The sequence below is a fragment of the Mustela putorius genome, unplaced genomic scaffold, assembly GCF_011764305.1.
Source record: "Mustela putorius furo isolate JIRA1106 unplaced genomic scaffold, ASM1176430v1.1 tig00003870_pilon_pilon_pilon, whole genome shotgun sequence".
Classification (NCBI taxonomy): domain Eukaryota; kingdom Metazoa; phylum Chordata; class Mammalia; order Carnivora; family Mustelidae; genus Mustela; species Mustela putorius.
The window spans coordinates 854,193-873,731 of NW_025422022.1; the positions used below are offsets into that span (position 1 = coordinate 854,193).

At 45.5% G+C, this 19,539-nt stretch overlaps 1 long non-coding RNA gene across 3 annotated transcripts in view; it reads left to right on the top strand.

Moving 5' to 3' along the window:
- Positions 1-3,245: 3,245 nt before the first annotated feature.
- PSMG4 overlaps positions 3,246-19,539 on the top strand; it is a 36,097-nt gene continuing 19,803 nt past the window's right edge. The window contains exons 1-3 of one of the 3 annotated variants that reach the window (XR_006602601.1): positions 3,246-3,572; positions 14,789-14,864; positions 17,878-18,155. This is a non-coding gene — a long non-coding RNA (proteasome assembly chaperone 4). Of the gene's footprint in view, positions 3,573-14,788; positions 14,865-17,877; positions 18,156-19,539 lie in introns of those variants that run through there. The other 2 variants (XR_006602602.1, XR_006602603.1) reach the window with 2 other exon arrangements.

Sequence of the window (19,539 nt, forward strand, 5' to 3'; positions counted from 1 at the left end):
CTGATCGTCCATCCACAGTTTCTTCTGATGGTGTAGGGTGAATCAACTCTTGCCTTCAGCCTTAGTTGAATCCATGGAACTCTGGAGCAAAAATGGCCCGTTAGAGTTGTGCTGCATTGGGCTGAAATGACCTGGCCTCTGTGCGGCTGCCTCCATCAGTCACTGGATGTGAGCTGTCCGGGGAAGGGTGCGTAAACACCAAAGGAGGTAATAGTGGATGCCTGTCTGCTAACAGTAATTCCAGCAGTGGGGACAAAGTCCCTTCTTGAAGGGGTAATCTAGGTAGCACATCTCAGAGCTCACCCCAGAGTCTTTGGAGAAGCCACCAAAGTTAACAGAGTGGAGATCTTGAGAATGTCTAGAAGGATAGGGTCAGAGCACAGGTGGATAGATTAACCTTCTACAAGAGGAGGGGAAACTCATGGTAATGGGGGGAGGAGAAGTTGGTAAGAATGGGGTCAGATGAAGATAAGGGTTTGAGTAGAGAGATAATGTGTTGGGGAAATCAAGCCAGTTAATCTCTATTTTCTTTGTACAATTAGAAGCACCTCATCTGGTGAACTTGAGCTTGGATAGGGTTAGGGCTTGAGGAGAATAGTCCTGAGAGTAAATGAGAGAGGACGTTGTCTAAGGGAGTGCAAGGTAGTGTTGGGGGGTGGGCAGCTGATGTTGGGGCCATGCCTGATCGTGACCCTTGCCTGCAGGTCAGGTGGTTTTCCCAGCAGTGCTCAGTGCCCAGCTAGGAGCAGAGAGGAGTTTGCTTCAACTTGTGCTGGGTGGATGTGGAAGAGGACAGTGAGGCAATATGCTCTTAACTAGTTGCCTCAGTTTCCCTGGACAGTTCTTCTGAATTTTTTAGATATATAGTCTCACTTTAAAATTCATTTGTTTGCTAAGGGATAAAGCATGCCGAGGGTGTTGGAGTTGAGATGTGGAGAGATCATGTGCTCCATTGGTCCCATTTATCAATTTGTTCTTTTACGGATCTTGCTGTTTTATCAAATCTTTGTCTAATTGAAGATCACAAAGGTTTTCTCCTATGTTTTCTTCTAGAACTTTTATAGTTTTAGGTTTTATGTTTAGGTCTATAAACCATTTTGAGTTTGTTTTTGTGTATGACGTGAAGTATGAACTGAGATTCCCTGGTAAATAAGGAAATGCAGATTAAAACCACAATATAAGATACCACTACACACCACTTAGAATGGCTGAAATGAACAAGCTTGACCATATCAAGTAGTTGACATGGTCCTTGCTGTTTGATGGGCATGGGGAGGACCCAGAACTCCATACACTGGTAGGAATGCACAATGGTATAATTATTATGGAAAACAGTTCATCAGGTTCTTTAAAAGTTATAGGGGTGTCTGGGTAGCTCAGTTGGTTAAGCACCTGACTCTTAATTTTGGCTCAGGTCATGATCTCAGGGTCCTGGGATCGAGCCCCATGTTGGGCTCCTCACTCACTGCAGAGTCTGCCTGTCCTTCTCCCTCTGGATCTCTCTCTCTCTCTCAAATACATACAAACATACATAATATCTTTAAAAAAAAAAGAAATTACACATACAATGGTCATTTAATATGGCGATTCTACTCTTAGGTGTTTATCTACTAGAGATGAAAGCATATGGGTAGCAGCTGTAGTGTAATCACCCCAAACTGGAAGCAGCCCAAATGAACATCAAGATGTGAAGGAATAAATAATAATGGTGCGGCCATATGATGGAATACTGCTCCTCAATAAAAAGGAGCGAACTATTTTGCTTGATCTTATTTTATTTTATTTTACTTATTTTTTATTATGTTAGTCCCCATAGAGGACTTCATTAGTTTTTTATGTAGTGTTCCACGAGTCATTATTTGCATATAACACCCAGTGCTCATTGCAAAGGAGTGAACTATTGATATACATAACAATGATGGATCTCAAAGTAATTGCGATGAGTGAAAAGCAGACAAAAAAATTGTACATACTCTATGTTCCATTTAATCTAAAACTCTAGAAAATCTAAACGAATATGAAGTGACAAAAATGCATATTAGTGGTTGTGGTGGGGGGTGAGTAGTAAGAGTTATTAAAGGGGATTGAGGACACCTCTGGGGTGATGGACACTTTCACTATCTAGATTGTAGTCATGGTTTCATGGGTTATACATGTGTCAAAACTTCAATTTATACACTTTTAGTGTGTAGTTATTGTATGTCAATTATACGTGAATAAAGCTGTTAAAAATATTGACTTGAAAGTTAATTATTGTATTGAATCATTGATAATTAGCAAATAGAACAAACCTGTAAAAATACTTAAACTTTCACATATAAATTTTGTCTACTGAGACCTATTAGAGATTTAAAAAGTAGGACTGTGATAGTTCCAACGTAAAACCCAAAGGTCTGTTGTAACAGAACCTGACAAAATGGATCCTGCTTGCTTTTACCTCATTCTCTCTTATATTGAAGGCTTCTTTATTTCAGCTCTGTAGTGTCCCAAAGTGACTCAAATGAGAGACTCTTGGCAGGGCTTATAATGGCTACTATTAACCGTGCTTCCCACATACTGGCGCCTACTCCTTTCCACTTTTTCTACTCCTTTCCTACTATTCTTATTTCCGTTTTGTCCACTAGGAAACAGCGTCTCAGAAAGGCTAAAAGTCAGCTCGAGGCCCAGGCTTGTATGAGACAGCAAACTTCAGGGGGTCTGTGTCCAAGAGTTCCTCCTGCCAGCTTTAGTGGTCACAATTTTTGGAGGCTTTCTTCCAATATCGCCACCTTTCTCAAAGGCTAGCTGCGTTCAATCCTTCCTAAGGAAGGAGGATTTTGGTAAACCAAACCAAAGACGATGTGATGGGAGGCAGCTGCCCTAAGAGCCCTTAAGGAACTGATTAAAAAGTGATTGTCTCCAAAGGGCTCTGAGTCACCACCTGGGAAGACGTTGCAGCTAGCTCCAAAACAAGAATGCTACTTATCAAGTACTAAGGAGGGAGGGAACAAGCGAGGGCGAGCTTTGCCCGGTGCCCTGGACACCCTCGGGTCACCTCCGTCCTTCCCCCTCCCCGACGCCGGCCCTGCCCTTTGCCGCTGGTGACCCCAGGTTTTCAGAGAACCTTATCACTGGGAGCGGTGGGGCGGGAACCGCGCATTCTGGGCTCGGCCTACCTTCCAAGGGCTAGCATCCCGGCCCCGCCCACTACTGGCCACGCCCCTTCCCCGCCCCTACCCCGGGCTAGCCCCTCCTCGTACCCGGGCCCGCCCTGCCGGCGTCCCAGGACCGAAAGTGAAGGCGCGCGCTCGGCCTCTCGGCGCTCGCTTGCTTGGGTCTGACCGGGCTGGCGACGGCCGGCAGCGGGACGCCGGGCAGCGGGACTCCGGCCGCTAGCGGGGTCCGGCGTGCGGGGCGGCATGGAGGGGCCGCCGGCCGCCGCGGGCGGGGAGGTCTCCTTGCACAACTTCAGCGCGAGGCTGTGGGAGCAGCTCGTCCACTTCCATGTCATGCGGCTGACGGACTCGCTGTTCCTGTGGGTGGGAGCCACGCCGCACCTGCGCAACCTCGCCGTGGCCATGTGCAACCGCTACGTGAGTGCAGGTCGGGGCCGGGGCGAGGGAGAGGACCGTGAGGGGCCAGAACGCAGTCCGGAGGTCCTGAAGGGGGCCGGGACTGGGATGGGGGGAGAGGACGGGGGACGCGGCGAGGGAGGCCGAACCGGAGTCGGGGGTGGGAGGCCCAAGGGGGCGGGCTGGTGTGGGGGCGGGGGCTGGGACGGAGGGCAACCGAGGGTCCCGGCGCAAGTGGGGTACCAGAGGGGGTTCCGGCCCCCGAGGTGCGCGGGCGTGGCCCTCAGGTCTCTCCTGGGCCCAGGGGGACTAGGGGCTCCCCGGAGCTCTTACTGTGGTGTCTCAGAGAACCGGGGTCTGGTCCGGACCTGCACCACCGGAGGAGAACGGGGTGCGGTAGGCCGGCGCGTGGACCCTCCCCCCCTCGCCCCCCCCCCCCGGCGAGCCCCGCCTCTCCACCCTCCTCCTCTGCCTTTCAGGCGGGCTTCCCGCTGCTGGCTCTTCTAGCCGTTCTCAGTAGTTGTTCACCGGGGCTTCATCGCGGGACCTCTGCTCTCAGGTCACACACGCGCCCTGGGGTTATCCAGCTCTTCGTTATCATGCCTTCCCTATATTGACCACACCGAATTTTCTGTTTCTAGTACAGACTCCTTTCCTGAATTTCGAACTCCTGTGTTGTCCTGAGAGTCTAATAGGCATCTCACACCAGACTTCTTTACGACCGAGCTCCTAACCTCTTCCCTTAGACCTTCTTTCACAGCTGGCCCATCTCTCTTGTGGAAACTCCATTCCAGCCTTGATTACTCTCTTTTCCACTCCCCACATGGGAGTGTCAGTAAGTCTGTAGGCGCTGCGGTCCATCAAAACTTGGGGGGAATCCAACCAGCCTGTGGGGCGACCCCTTCAGGTGGAGGCAGTTGGTAGGGTCAGTGAAAGAGTTGGCCCCAGGCAGAAGAAAGGAGACAGAGGTTGTTGAATGCACCTCAAGGGAGCAGCGGGAAGCACAGCAAGGGAGAGACTGTCTGCCAGGATTTGGTGTTGGGGAACTGTAGTTAAGGGAGAAGGCCAGGAGGTATGGGAACGTATGAAATGTTTGTCCTTTCTTGGTACCTGTTTTGGGGTGTAAGTAACCCATTGGTTAGCTAGGGCTTAGATGGGTCCCCTGATGAACTGTTTGTATTCAGCCAAAGGGTTGGAGGTCACTGTGGGCCCTTTTATGTGCTCAGGTTTCCATTGTTCAAATTGATTGTCTCAAAGGGGCCTCTGCGCACCCATCACCTCCTTTCAGGCCTGCCACCCTGGGCCAACCTGCAGCATCTCTTTGGGTCCCTGCTGGATTCCCCCTTTGCTGCCTGTGTTCATTTCTTAGTGCTGCTGTGCAAAGTGCTTGAACCAACTAAGATTTATTCTCTCACAGTTCAGAGGCCAGAAGTCTGAAAGCAAGGAGTCCGCAGGTCTGGTCCTTCCGGAGGCTCTAGGGAGAAATCTTCCCATGCCTCTCCCATCTTCTGGTGTTGCTGGCAGTCCTTGGCATTCCTTGGCTTGCAGCTTCATCACTCAAGTCTCAGCTAGTAATGTCACTGGCCTTCTTTTCTGTGTGTCTATTTCTCTGTGTCTTTTCTTGTAAAGACACCAGTCATAATAAATTAAGGGAGCACCCTATTTCAGTGTGACTTCACTTTCAATTACAGCTTAATTACATCTGCAGAGACCCTATTTCTAATAATAAAAATAAGTTACATTCATAGGTGCTAGGAGTTAGGATGTGCATTTGTCTTTTTGGAGGACATGATTCAGCCTACAACACTGCCTTATGGCCAGTTCTCTACAGGGCAGCAGATAACAATCAGATATTGTCATTCCTCTGCTCCAGACCTTTCAAGAAATACCCTCAGAGCACAGTTCAGAGACTTTACAGTAACCCTGTAGGCTCTGTTACCTCGTAGATCTCCCCTGCTCCTGTCCTCCCTGCCAATTCACAGGCTTCGTGGCTGCTTTTAGCAGTGTGTCCCCAGGTGTTGCTCCTTCTGTAATTTATTATCAGTATCCGTGGTGGTGGTGGTGGTGAGGTTTGTCTATTTTATGAGTCTTTTATTTTTTTTTAAGATTATTTATTTATTTATTTGTCAGACAGAGATCACAAATGGGCAAAGAGGCAGGCAGAGAAGGAGAGAGGGAAGCAGGCTCCCCACTGAGATGTGGGGCTTGATCCCAGGACTCTGGGATCACGACCTGAGCCGAAGGCAGAGGCTTTAACCCACTGAGCCACCCAGGCACCTCTGTTTTATGAGTCTTTGTAACCTTAGCTTCTGACAAGTGGCTCATTAAATTGTTGAAGGAATGAATGAGGCCCCAGTCAGGGAACTCCAGGTTTGCTAGGGACAGCTACCAATAACCTGCAGCCTGGCAGGCAGTGAGGACTGTAATCTCTAAGGGAACCTTGTGGTAGTAGAGGAGTGAGCCATCAGGCAGGACCTGGGCAAGGCTTCAGGAAGGAGACAGCCTCTGAATGGGACTTCTGGATGTCTTCACACAGTATCCCTCTTCTGCTTTTTCCCTTCTTGCTGTTCCTTTCCTGAGCAGGTTTTCTATTATTTTCTGGTAGGTACTGGCAGTTGGGCCTTCGGGCAGATGGTAGTTCCTTCTTTCATTGGAGGAGAGGTAAAGGGCCTGCAGGGGCGCACGGTTGTGGGTGGGGCTGTGTGTTTGGAGCTTGTGGTGCCCTGAAACTGCCTCACCTTCTTTATTTCCTAGACCTTTGACTGTGGTGTACACAGTGGGTAAGCCTGGGGGTAACATGGGGTCCAGGACTGCTCATTGGTTGAGACCAGGCATTGCTTCCTTGAATCAGTTTCAAGATTCCTCCCTTGGGCTGCTTTGGTGCGCTTTGGCAGTCTGACCATTTGGTAGTCATAACTCTTGGTAGGGTATGTTTTTGCAGCTGGAAGCTCACACTCCACCCAGATCAGGTAGGAAAGGGAAAAGGGGCCACTTTGAGTTACCAGACCTGTCAGAAGTGCAGTCCTACTCATTGGCCACATTGTATACTTGTACATTGTCTTCTAGCACCAGAGCAGCACTTTCCAGTTAGAGAGAAGTGTAGACCATAGCTTAAAGCAGGAGACACAAGAGTCCTGTGGAACAGGGCTTGGCAAACCTGTCTTAGGGATGACCTGCCTTCTACTTTTGTAACCAAGTCTTCTTGGGACCTAGTTCTGCCCATCCATTCAGTAATGTCTGTCGCAGCTTTTGTAATTTGTTGGCCGAGTGGAACGGTTAAAACCGGACCTGGTAGTCCATAAAAACCAAGTGATATATCCTCTGGCCCTTCCTAGAAAAAGGTTTCTGGCCCATGCAATGGAGGGTGGCACCAAAGGGTTTCTGATATCTCCCCCTCCTTCCTTCCCCCTCAACCCTCACATGTAAGATAAGACCATATAGAATAAAATCACATCACTCTTCTGCTCCTCCAGCTGCCTTGCCTTGTGTCATGTGGTCTCTTTGCAGCACTGATGGGCTATAGAACAAGGATGATATATGGCCCTATGTGCTCAGATGATGTAGGACATGTTGGTCGCACTTGGAGTGGACAGTGGTGCTCCAGCCACAGTAACGCTGTCTAAGCATGTGTGTGCCTGGGAAATCAGCTGGGCATAGTATGATTTTTGGAAATAATCAAGCACAAAGGGTTACAATATGTGGTTTTCAGTCTTGTTTTTGGTGGGAAATGATCACCTTAAGATAGATTTTCTGTCTCTAAAAGTTTAACTGTAAATATTATTAGCATACAGCTGAATATTGAACTTGAAACTCGTAAACAGCAAATTCATTAATTGAGTTCATGTTTTGTTATTTTTTTCAGCAAAAAAGCTTGCAGTAAATGCTTTCATTCTTATCCTGTGTTTTTTGATCATCTCTTATAGACCGAACAAATTCTTTCTCCTTTTGAAGTGACTTTGAACCACTAGGAGACAAGGAGCAGTCTCTGATCTGTGCTCTGCTCACAGTATCTGGCACATAGTAGGTGTTTATTCAGTTTACTGGTCTCTTCCTGGACAGTGTTGGGGGAGGGGTGCCCACCCCAGAGCCTCTGGTGACACAAGCTTGTTCCTCTAAAAATCTTGCCTCCTGGCAGGGAGGAGTAAGATGGTGGAAGAATAGGGGCTTGTCTTGTTCCTTGAATACAGCTAGTTATCACATCATTCTGAAGGCCCAAGAGATCAGTCTGAGGTCTGAGAGAGCAAGTACAAGAGAGACTTGTACAAGTCTACAAGTAGAAAAGCAATCATCTTTTGGAAGGTAGTAGGTGTGGAGAGTTGACTTGGGAAAATATAGCTGTGGGTACAGAGGCAGGGAGGGAGCCTGCTTACGGAGGTTACCACAAAGTATTTAAGCAGCAGAGTTCAAAATCTGAACTTTTAGAATTCCACTACTGTGGGGTATGTCTCTGGCTAAAAGGTGCTCAGGTGGTGAAGCAGGGCAGAATGCCAGGAGTGACAGGGTGGTCTGAGGATTCCCTGGGTTGCAGGAGGAATGGGTGGTGCCAAGGTGCTGTGCTGTTTCCTGCCAGAGGAGTGGGGATGCTAGCTGAGAGCAGCAGGGCTTGGTTCTGGCTTCCTGCTGTTTTGCTGTAAACTGCAAAATAGTTTTGTGGTAAGACTGCTTTCCTGGGAAGGGTGACAGATGGCAAAAGCGTGGGGGGACCCTCCCCGAGAGGAACAGTGTGGGTCCATGCTGTGGGAGAGTTTTGAAACTAAGTCATGTGCCTGAGATAAAAAAGCCTGGACACAGGCAGGGTGAATGCCCGGTTCTGATGGAAACTGGATACATGAGGGGTGATTGATTGCTCTTCCGTGAGGGCTCAGTGAAGAGTGGGGGTGTGAACTTTCAGCTCCAGGGCTAGTGTGTGGGTCACCACCATATTCATCCTGACCTGAAGGAAAGCCTTCAGGGAGCAAAATGCACCACCTAGTGGAGGCTGGTCTGCTTACACTGCCTTGCTCTCTTGTGTCCAGGTGCCCCATTTCCACTAGGGCAAGCCACCTGAGAATCAGCCCAGCAAACCCCTACCCCCAGAAGACCAGCACAAACAACTGGCTGGTACCAAGTCTACTAATCAGACAGTACTGCAAAGCTTCAGCTCTAGGGGAAATAGGATCTAGCTTCCTTTTTCCTTTTATTCTTTATTTTTTAAAATTATTTATTTTCTTTTTTTCTGTTCTTTTTTTATTATTTTTTAACTTACATGTATTTTAATATATTTTTTATTTTTTTGTTTTGATTTTATTTATTTATTTTTAAATTTTTGAATCTAGATTCTTTTAACAAGCAGACCAAAACACACCCAAGATCTACTTTTCTTTTTGGGTATTTCTTCTTTGTTTTTTGTTCTTTTATTTATTTGTTTTTTCTGTCTTCTTTTCTTTTCTGGACAAAATGACAAGATGCAAAAATTCACCCCAGAAGAAAGAAAAAGAAGTAGAACTCACAACCAGGGATTTAATGAATGTAGATATAAGTAAGATATCTGAGCTAGAATTTAAAACAGTGATCATAAAGATACTAGCTGGGCTTGAAAAATGCATAAAAGACACAAGAGAATCCCTTATTGCAGAGATAAAAGAACTAAAACCTAGTCAGGCCAAAATTTAAAATGGTAAAACAAAGATGCAATCCTAAGCGGAAGCCATAAAAACGAGGATGGACAAAGTAGAGGAGCGAATTTAGTGATATAGAAGATCAAATTATGGAAAATAATGAAACTGATAAGAAGAGGGAAATAAAAGTAATGGATCATGAAGGTAGACTTAGGGAAGTCAGTGACTTATTAAAACGTAATAATGTTTGTATCATGGGAGTCCCAGAAGATGGAGAGAAAAAGAGATAGAAGGTTTATTCGAACAAATTATAGCTAAAATTCTCTAAAATGGGGAAGAACACAGACTTCAAAATCTGAGAAGCACAGAGATCGCCCATTAAATTCAGCAAAAGTCAGCCCATCAACAAGGCATATCATAGACAAACTCACAAAATACAAGACAAGGAAAGAATCCTGAAAGCAGCAAGGGGAAAAAAAGTCCTTAACTTAAAAAGGAAAACATCAGATTTGCAGCATATCTGTCCACAGAAACTTGGCAGGCCATAAGAGAGTGGTAGGAGATCTTCACTGTGCTGGATGGGGAAAAATGTGCAGCCAAGAATTCCTTATCTGTCAAAGCTGTCATTCAGAATAGGATACAGAGTTTCGCATACAAACAAAAACTAAGGAAGTTTGTGACCACTTAACCAGCCCTGTAAGAATTTTAAAGGGGACTCTTTAAGTGGAGAAAAAAAGACCAAAAGCAACAAAGACTAGAAAGGACCAGAGAATGTTACCAGAAACACCAGCTCTACAGGTAACACAGTGGCACTAAATTCATATCTTTCAATAATCACTCTGAAGTAAATGGACTAGATGCTCCAATCAAGTGTCTGTTGCCTAGAAGACACTCATTTTAAACCTAAAGATACCTGCAGATTGAAAGTCAGGGGATGGAGAACTATCTAGCATGCTAATGGACGTCCAAAGAAAGCCGTGGTAGCCATACTTATATTAGAAAAACGAGATTTTAGAACAAAGACTATAACAAGAGATAAAAAATGCATTGTGTCATAATTAAGGGTCTATTCATCAAGAAGATCTGACAGTTGTAAATATTTATGCCCCCAACTTGGGAGTGCCAAATATACAAATCAGTTAATAATAAACATAAATTCATTGGTAATAATATAATAGAAGTAGACTTTAACACCCTATTCACAGCAGTGGACAGATCATCTAAGCAGAAAATCAACAAGGAGACAGTGGTTTTGAGTCACACACTGGACCAGATGGACTTAAAGTATATATCCAGAACATTTCATCTTAATGCAGCAGAATAGACATTTTTTTTTTTTGAGTGCCCATGGAACAGGCTCCAGAATAGTTCACATATGGCGTCATAAATCAGCCCTCAGGAAGTACAAAAAGATCATATCTTCAGACCACAAAACTCCATGAAACTTGAAGTCAGCTACAAGAAAAAATTTGGAAAGATCCCAAATACATGGAGTCTAAAGAGCATCCTACTAAAGAATGAATGGGTTGACAAGGAAATTAAAGATGAAATAAAAAAAAATACATGAAGGCAAATTAAAATCAAAACATGACAGTCCAGAACCTTTGAGATGTAGCAAAGGCAGACCTGAAAGGGGAGTATATTGCAATACGGGGCTACCTCAAGAAAAGTCTTAAGTACACAACTTAACCTTACACCTGAAGTACCTAGAAAAGGAACAGCAAACAAAGTCTAAAGCCGGCAAAAGAAGGGAAATAATAAAGATTAGAGCAGAAATAATGATACAGAAACAAATCCCCCAGTAGAACAGATTAATAAAACTAAGAGCTGGTTCTTTGAAGGAATTAATAAAATGGTAAACTCCTAGCTGGATTTATCAAAAAAGAGAAGAAGGGACCCAAAGAGATAAGTTCACAAACAAAAGAGGAGAGATCACAACCAACACTATGGAAATACAAATGGTTATGAGAAAATACTATGAAAAGTTATATGCCAATGAATTGGGCCATCTGAAAGAAATGGACTGTTTCCTAGAAACTTACAGACTATCACAACTGAAACAGAAAGAAAATTTGAACAGACCCATAATCAGCAAAGAAATTGAATCAATAATAAAAAAAATCTCCCAGCAAAAAAAGTCCTGGGCCAAGTGGCTTCCCAGGGGAATTTTACTAAATATTTAAAGAAGAGTAATACCTGTTCTTCAGATTGTTCCAAAAAAATAGAAATGGAAGGGAAACTTCCAAACTCATTCTACAAAGCCGGCATTACCCTGATTCCAAAACCAGACAAACCCTACGAAAGAGAATTATAGGCCAATATCCTTGATGAGCACGGATGCAAAAATTCTCAACAAAATACTAGCAAATTGAATTCAGCAGTACATTAGAAGAATTATTCACCATGATCAAGTGGGATTTATTCTTGGGCTATAGGGGTGGTTCAGTATTTGCAGATCAATCAATGTGATACACCACATTAATAAAAGAAAGGATGAGAACCTGTCAAAGGACAAGATTCTGTCAGTAGATGCAGAAGAAGCATTTGACAAAATACAGCATCTATTCTTGATAAAAACCCTCAACAAAGTAGGGGTACATGGAACATACCTTCTTATAAAGGTCATATGCAAAGGACCCACAGCTAATATCCTCAAAGGGGAAAAATTGAGAGCCTTTCTCTATGGTCAGCACAAGACAAGGATGGCTGCTCACACCATTACTATTTAACATAGTACTGGAAGTCTTAGCCTCAGCAATCAGACAACAAAAAGAAATTAAAGGCATCCATACTGGCAAAGAAGAAGTCAAACTTTGCCTATTTGCAGACGACATGATACTCTATGTAGAAAATGTGAAAGACTCCACCAAAAAATCGGTAGAACTGATACATGAATTCAGCAAAGTTTCAGGATATAAAATGACTCTGAAGAAATCTGTTGAATTTCTAAACACCAATGATGAAGCAGCAGCAATAGAATTTAGGGAATCGATCCCATTTGCAATTGCACCAAAACCAATAAGATACCTATGAACAAACCTAACTAAGGAGGTAAAAGATCTGTACTCTAGAAACTAGAACACTTAACGAAAGAAATTGAAGGCACAAATAAATGGAAAAGTGTTCCGTGCTCATGGATTAGAAGAACAAATATTATTAAAATATCTATACTACCCAAAGGTTCTACACAGTAATGCAGTCCCTATCAAAATACCACCAGCATTTTTCACAGAATAAACATTCCTAAAATTTGTATGGAACCACAAAAGACCTCAAACAGCCAAAGCAATACTGAAAAAGAAAAATAAACTGGAGACATCACAATTCCAGACTTCAAGCTCTATTTCAAAGCTGTAATAATCATCAAGACAGTATGGTATTGGGACAAAAACAGTCCAATAGATTAATGTAACAGAATAGAGAACCCAGAAATGGACCCACGACTATATGGTCAACTAATCTTCTACAAAGCAAGAAAGAATATCCAGTGGAAAAAAAGACAGTCTCTTTAACAAATGGTATAGGGAAAACTGGACAGCAGCACACAGAAGAGTAAAAGCAGACCACTTTCTCATACCATATACAAAATAAATTCAAAATGGATGAAAGACTTAAATGCGAGATAGGAACCCATCAACATCCTAGAGGAGAACACAGGCAGCAACCTCTTTGACCTTGGCCATAGCAACTTCTTACCAGAGGCAGGTGAAACAAAAGCAGAAATAAACTTTTTGGACTTCATCAAGATACAAAGCTTCTGCACTGCAAAAGAAACAACCCAAACTAAAAGGAATGGATATTTGCAAATGATATTTGTAAATGATATATCTGATAAAGAGTATCCAAAATCTATAAGGAATTTATCAAACTCAACATCCCAAAAAACAAGTAATCCAGTTAAGAAATGGGCAAAATACACGGATAGACATTTTTCCAAAGAAGATGTCCAGATGGCTAAGAGACACTTGAAAAGATGCTCAAGGTCAGTTATCATCAGGGAAATACAAATCAAAACCATGATGAGATACCACCTCACACCTATCAGAATGGCTAAAATTAAGAAGACAAGAAGCAACAGGTGTTGGCGAGAATGTGTAGAAAGGGGAGCCCTCTTACACTGCTGGTGGTACAGACTGGTACAGCTACTGTAGAGAACAATATGGAGGTTCTCAAAAAGTCAAAAATCAAGCTACCCTATAGCCCAGCAATTGCACTAGTAGAGGTACTACTAGCAACATAGATTTGAAGGGGTATATGCCCCCCCCCCAATGTTTATTGCAGCATTATCAACAATAGCAAACTGTGGAGAACCCAAATGTCCATCAGTGGGTGAGTGGATGTACTCAACCACTCATCCACAAAGAAGATGTGGTACATGCGATGGAATATTACTCAGCCATCAAAAAGAATGAAATCTTGCATTTGCAATGACCTGGGTGGAACTAGAGGGTGTCATGCTGAGTGAAATAAGTCTGTCAGAGAAAGGCAAATATATGATATCATGCATAGGTGGAATTTATGAAAGAAAACAGATGAACATACATTATGGAAGGGGGAAAAGGGAGAAAGGAAACAAACCATAAAGGACTCTTAATGGCAGAGAAAAAACAGGGTTGCTAGAGGGAGGTCAGTGCAGGACGGGCTAAATGGGTGAAGGGCATTAAAGAAGGCACGTGTTGTGGTGAGCACTGGGTGTTGTACGTAAATGATGAATCACTAAATTCTGCTGAAACCAGTATTGCTCTGAATGTGAACCAAAATTTAAATTAAAAAGATAATTTAAAAAAAGAGTGAAAGGCAAAAAAAAAATTTTTTGACTATTCTGAGTGCTGAGTGCTCTGTACTTGACTCTACTAAGTGCTATTTCTTTTAGAAGGTTTGTATGTTATAAAAGTAATTTTGACCATACTTTAGGCTAGTGAGTTTTTTCTTTGAAGCTAGGAATTTTAATGGTAAGGAAGATTACTTCCATAGTAATTAGAGGTCAGATTTCTTCTATATTTCAAAAGGGCCACATTTATTTTTTTAGTTTTACTGCTTATCTGAAATGAGGATTGGTCAAACATACTCTGTTCCTATTTTCTTTATTTGGACAGCTCTGACTGGTGCCCTTCTGCAAATTCATAGGGCCCTTGTTCACCTGGCAGGGCCCAGACCCCTTCAGGGGAATGGAGCTGTGTGTTCTCTTACAGGCTCAGATGAGGAGATAGGCATCCTGCCCTCTGGGCTGATGGCTAACTTGGGGGTAAGAGGGACCCAGAGGCACTTGGCCCCCAGACTCTGTGATTAGCCATGCCCTTAATGATCTTGTTTACTTATCTCTTGGTTGTAATGTGGCCATTCAGCATGCTTTAGAGTTTCCAACACTAAAGTAAGCCTTTTATGTAAAATACGTCTCAGAACTTGCTATCAGCACTGTGATGCCAGCTTTCGTGACTGCTGTTCGTCTGTCCCTGCTGTCTGACTCATGCAGTAGAGGGTCAGCCTACCTGACTGTCCACACAGATGCCAGAGCTTCCTTCTCTTGGGAAATGTGTCCCAGAACCTGCCCCTACCACCCTCAGGAAGAATCTGCAGCCGCAGCTGCTTGGCTGATGGGAAAGCAGCGTTGTGTCGTTGTGTCGTTTGTTTTCCTTTTAGGATTCCATCCCTGTGTCTACCTCCCTCCTCGGAGACACTTCTGACACCACCTCCACTGGCCTCGCGCAGCGCTTAGGTACGTACTGGTGGTGGGGGCTGCAGCAACGGGATGGGGAGCTCGCTGTTCCATGGAACCATGAGGCCCGGCCCTTCAGAAGAAAAGCATCCTCACACGGAAAGAGCAGTACAAGCTTTGATGTTGGGTCTTCTTTAAGGAGGGCTTGTTGGTGCCCGTGTTTCTGACCACTGCGTTGGCCAGCATGTTCCCGAGGGGCTCCCACGTCCTGCCTTGGCTGTAGTCCAGGCCGGTGGGTGACAAGGTGGCTTAGTTCTCTCCTGTAAGCGCATTACGTCCTCACAGGAGGAGAGGGAGAGGGATGCCTGCAGTAACCCTCAGGCAGGGGCTCGGGGTCGCCTCCTGGTGATGCAGTCGAGCCTGTGGAGCGGGGTGCCAGCACGGCGCAGGGGGTGCTGGCCTTCACTCTTTGGGTGGTCGTGCAGAGCTGGTGAGAGGGGAGACGGGCCTGGCCTGAGTGCGGCTGAGAGGGTGATAAGAGAGGGAGGTTGAAGGCTCCACCCTCTCTCACGCCTCGGACACATGCTTCCTGAGAATAGCTGAGTGGTTCAGGTGAGGACAGATGGGTCCTGCTCCTGCCAGTGTGCAGGGCGCCCTGGGACATGGGACAGCGGGGCAGCATCTGTCTCCTCCTCCATCACAGGTGCCAATGCTCCCCACAGGTGCCCAGGACGTGCCGGGCGCTGGAGGTGGAGGCAGAGGAGGATTTTTTAATCCCCCTGGTGTTGGGGAGTGGGTAGTTGAGTGGTGCTGGCCTTTCTGTCAACCTGACCCCTGCTCGGTGGGCGTTTCTATGCTAGGCACTCCAGGCAGCCCCTGTGTGACCAGTGTGACCAGTGTGGCCGCACAGTGGAGGGGGATAGGGGCATGGTGGCCCAGGTGAGGGTTGGTCATTCTAGACCTGCTGCTCAGAGTTGCCTGCCTGCGGAGGGTGCAGACGTGGGCAGCTGTAGTGTTATAGGAGCACCCGCTGTCCTGTTTCTTTAGGCTGGAGTCAGAGGAACCTGGCTGGTAACTAGTGTGCGCTAGTCAGCCAATGAACAAGTTACTTAGGTAATCTTATTAGGAAGTCATTGCAAATTTACAGAAAATCTGCAGCAAAGGTACAGGGAATTCCTGCTTAGCCTTCCCCCAGATTCCCAGGTGTTATCATTCCCTATGTTGATGTTGTTATGTTTTCGGGGCCATGTGAAAGGAAGTTGAAGATGAGACGCCACTTTGCTCCTTCGCATCCGCCAGTGTTGAAGGGCTGACATACTGTGCCACACCCTACCTGGTCAAGGGGAGGCACAGGGTGCTCGTGTTTATAGACCTGGGAAACTGGGGGCATTGCCGTAGGGCGGGAGACAGATTCTGCTAGAGAAGGCTGGTGGGAGCTTGTTTGCTGTGCCACAAATAAATTGTTTATGCCAATAAAGTAAGATGGGCTCATGGGTGTCCTAAAATGGAAGCCTACTAGCACTTTGTATGCACAAAACTAGTTTGTATTTTTTTGTTTTGTTCTTTGTATTTTTTGGGTTTTTTGTTTGTTTGTTTTGTGCAAATGATATTTTTTATTAATATTTTTCTTGTGTGGCTTACATCTATTGATTATAATCTGTATAAATTGAAACAGAACCTAGACAAAAAAAATATGTCCTCACTAACTTATTAAACTCAGCTTTTAATGAAGGGTTGTCTCTTGCCTGTATCAGCAAAACCTGGCAGCCCTTAGCTATTCCCCAGCAAGGACGAGCACACGGAAAAGGCTGGAAAAGTCAGTGGTGTGATGTGGCTGCTGGCAGTGCCAAAGGGACTGGGGATGGATGGGTGCTGGGATCATGAAGGAGCCGTCCAGCGCCTCCCCGTCCTGTGCTGGTCCTCTCGAGCTTAGGTCAGGACCCTGCAGTTGAAAATGCATCACTTGTCTAGAGGGGTAAGGGGAAGAGAGGTGTCCTGAAACAGTATCTTACATGGGGGCTGATAGGAAGTAGGAAAAGAGACCAAGTGGGTTCAGAGTAACCCCAGAAGCACTGGAGGGCTTTGGTGTACATGGGGCGCCCTTACTCAGTGCAACCTGGAGGTCAGAGCTGGGTCTGCTGGGTGGACGGTACAGGCAGGCCTGGTTTTGCTCCCTGAAGATTCTGTCTTAGCAAGTAGAGTGATTGGAATCAGAGTGGCCTCTCCCTGGGACAAGGAATTGCCTGCCACTGGATGACAGTAGACTGAGCAGGCTGTGACTTGGCTGTGCCAGTCTCCCCTCTCCAAATCTCATATGACAGGGCTGGCATGGTCATCTGATGTCTGTCGGGGGGTGGGCATTCGCACTGGCCCTGTGTGTGTGGGGAGTCCGAGTGGGGAGGCCCCAGCATTGGCGTGGTCAGTATTGAACTGGTTTCAGGCTTCCTGCCCAACATGTGTTACGATTCTGGACATGTGACTGGGCTTGATTTTTGTAGTGGAGCAGTGCACTTCAACTATTATTGGTTCCGTAGAGAGGGGCTAACACACGTCTCCAACATCAAATTGAAAATCATATGTTTGTGTGTGCACACGCATAGACATGTGTGTGTGCTATCTAGATGTGAATGTACAGACATGTAGGATTATCTCTGGGAAAGGAGTGGAGTTAGTAGAGAGGGTGGTACTGAAGGAGAACTTAAATATTTTATTTTAATTACTTTTATCTCTATTTTACAAAAGTAAAAACAAAACCAAACAAAAAACAAAGCAAGCCAACTTCTTAGGTAGAACAGCTGTATTCCAGTATTCCTCAGGTCTCCTGAGGGCTTGTGCATCTCTGGCTCTGCCCGCTCCCTCTCTAGCTCAGCTGGTCTCGAGTGGGGCCCGGGAATCCGCATCTCTGACAAGTTCCAGGTGCTGTAGCTGACTGGGGCCGCACTTGCAGAACCAGTGCTGTGGACAGTGGGAGGGGGTCTGCGTGACTGTGGTCTGCGTTTGCAGCCACTGCCGGTGAGGAGCATTAAACACCAGAACCTTCTTCTCCCCTTGTGACCCCATTCTCTTTCCCCAGGCATGGTTCCACTGTCCGGGACATGTGACGCACACACAACCACCAGGCATTTCAGTCACTTTTGTGCCGATGTGTTTTGTCTTTTTAGCCAGGAAGACCAAGAAACAGGTGTTTGTCAGCTATAACCTTCAAAACACAGACAGTAACTTCGCATTACTGGTAGAAAACAGGATCAAGGAAGAAATGGAGGCTTTTCCGGAAAAGTTCTAGCAGAGTGGCAGAAGTGAGGATTTGTAACTTATGTACAATATACATTGAAATAAAGGGATTGAATTTCACTGTTTGTCATTAGGCTAATGTGTTTACATTTTGTTTTTAAATCTTAATCTAACTTTCCTTCTTCCGCTCACCAGAGTGTGGGCCAGAAAGCTGCAATCCATCACTCTGGGGAAGAAGAAGAGCAAAATGGCAGGCAAGTGTGTGTGTGTGTGTGTGTGTGTGTGTCTGCTCAGCAATAGGGAACAGGGTTTAAAATGGGATTTTGTTGGGACTGCAGAGGGCTAATCTATAGTGTAGGAAAGAGGTAAATTAGTCATGATCCTGCTGTGTACACTCCCGATTAGAGGTAAGGTACTAAGTCTTTATCAAATACGTGTCAGATTATCTTCTTCCTGTCCCTTTCCCGCCGAGCCCTTCCCTGGCGCGGCTGTTCACCACTGTTCCTGCTGTGTTCTCCCTTGGGCCTGGGTTCAAGCCCCGCTCCACACTGCTCACTGGATTTATGGACTTGGTGAAGTCTCTACCTTCTCTGTTTCCTCACCTGTAAATTGGGAATAATCTCTGCCTTGCTGGGTTATTATTATTAGGTTGTTATTGTTAAATATATATATACATGCTTCGCAGATGGAGTAAGCGGCATGGCAATCCAGTGTCAGTTATGGTATTTCTCTACTTCACTGTTATGCGTCCAAGTGCTTTAACTCCTTCTTGCTCATCTCGCTACCATTGTCTTTCTTTTCTCCAAGGTCCCAAGCACCTGCTTTGGTTACCTTAGCCTTTTTCTGCCTGCCACTTGTAGTGGGTTCCGATCCCTAGTTCCACGTGCTACAAATTTTCTTTCACACTCCTTTCTAAAAGCCAGTATGTCATGGGTCTGGGTTTCTAAACTCGGGCTTCACGTTCGAATCCCTGGAGGTGGCCTTCACCGATTGCCCATGCCTGGCCCTTCCCCAGAGACTCAGAGGGCCTGGGGCCCAGGCTTTGGCAGATTTGAAAAGCTCCCCACATGCTGCCCAGTACAGGCGAGGTTGAGAACCACTGGCAAAGAACTTTCTAATCTTCAAGGCCCATCTGGTGGTGGATTGTTTAGGGCCCTGTAACAGGATTCATGCAGGGGCATAAGTCTTGTATGGAGCCTGTGGTAGGCAGCCCGGGGTGGTTACACTTTGGCCAAGACATAAGGGCACTTGAGAGGAGCAGGTCTGAGGTTCGAGATGCTTGCCTCCTTTACAGACTTCCTGTGCTGACCTCCGAGGCCGCGGCCACCACATAGCTTGGAAGCACAGTGGGCATCTCTCTAAGAAGAGTAAGTAACACAAAATCAGGGCTATGGAGAGAAGAGTTTGGTATAAATACTTTATTAAAGAAATAGTGTTTTCTTGTTAAAAAATACTACATTAAAGAAGAGAGTTTTGGGTTATCAGAACTTCCTCACAGAATCAC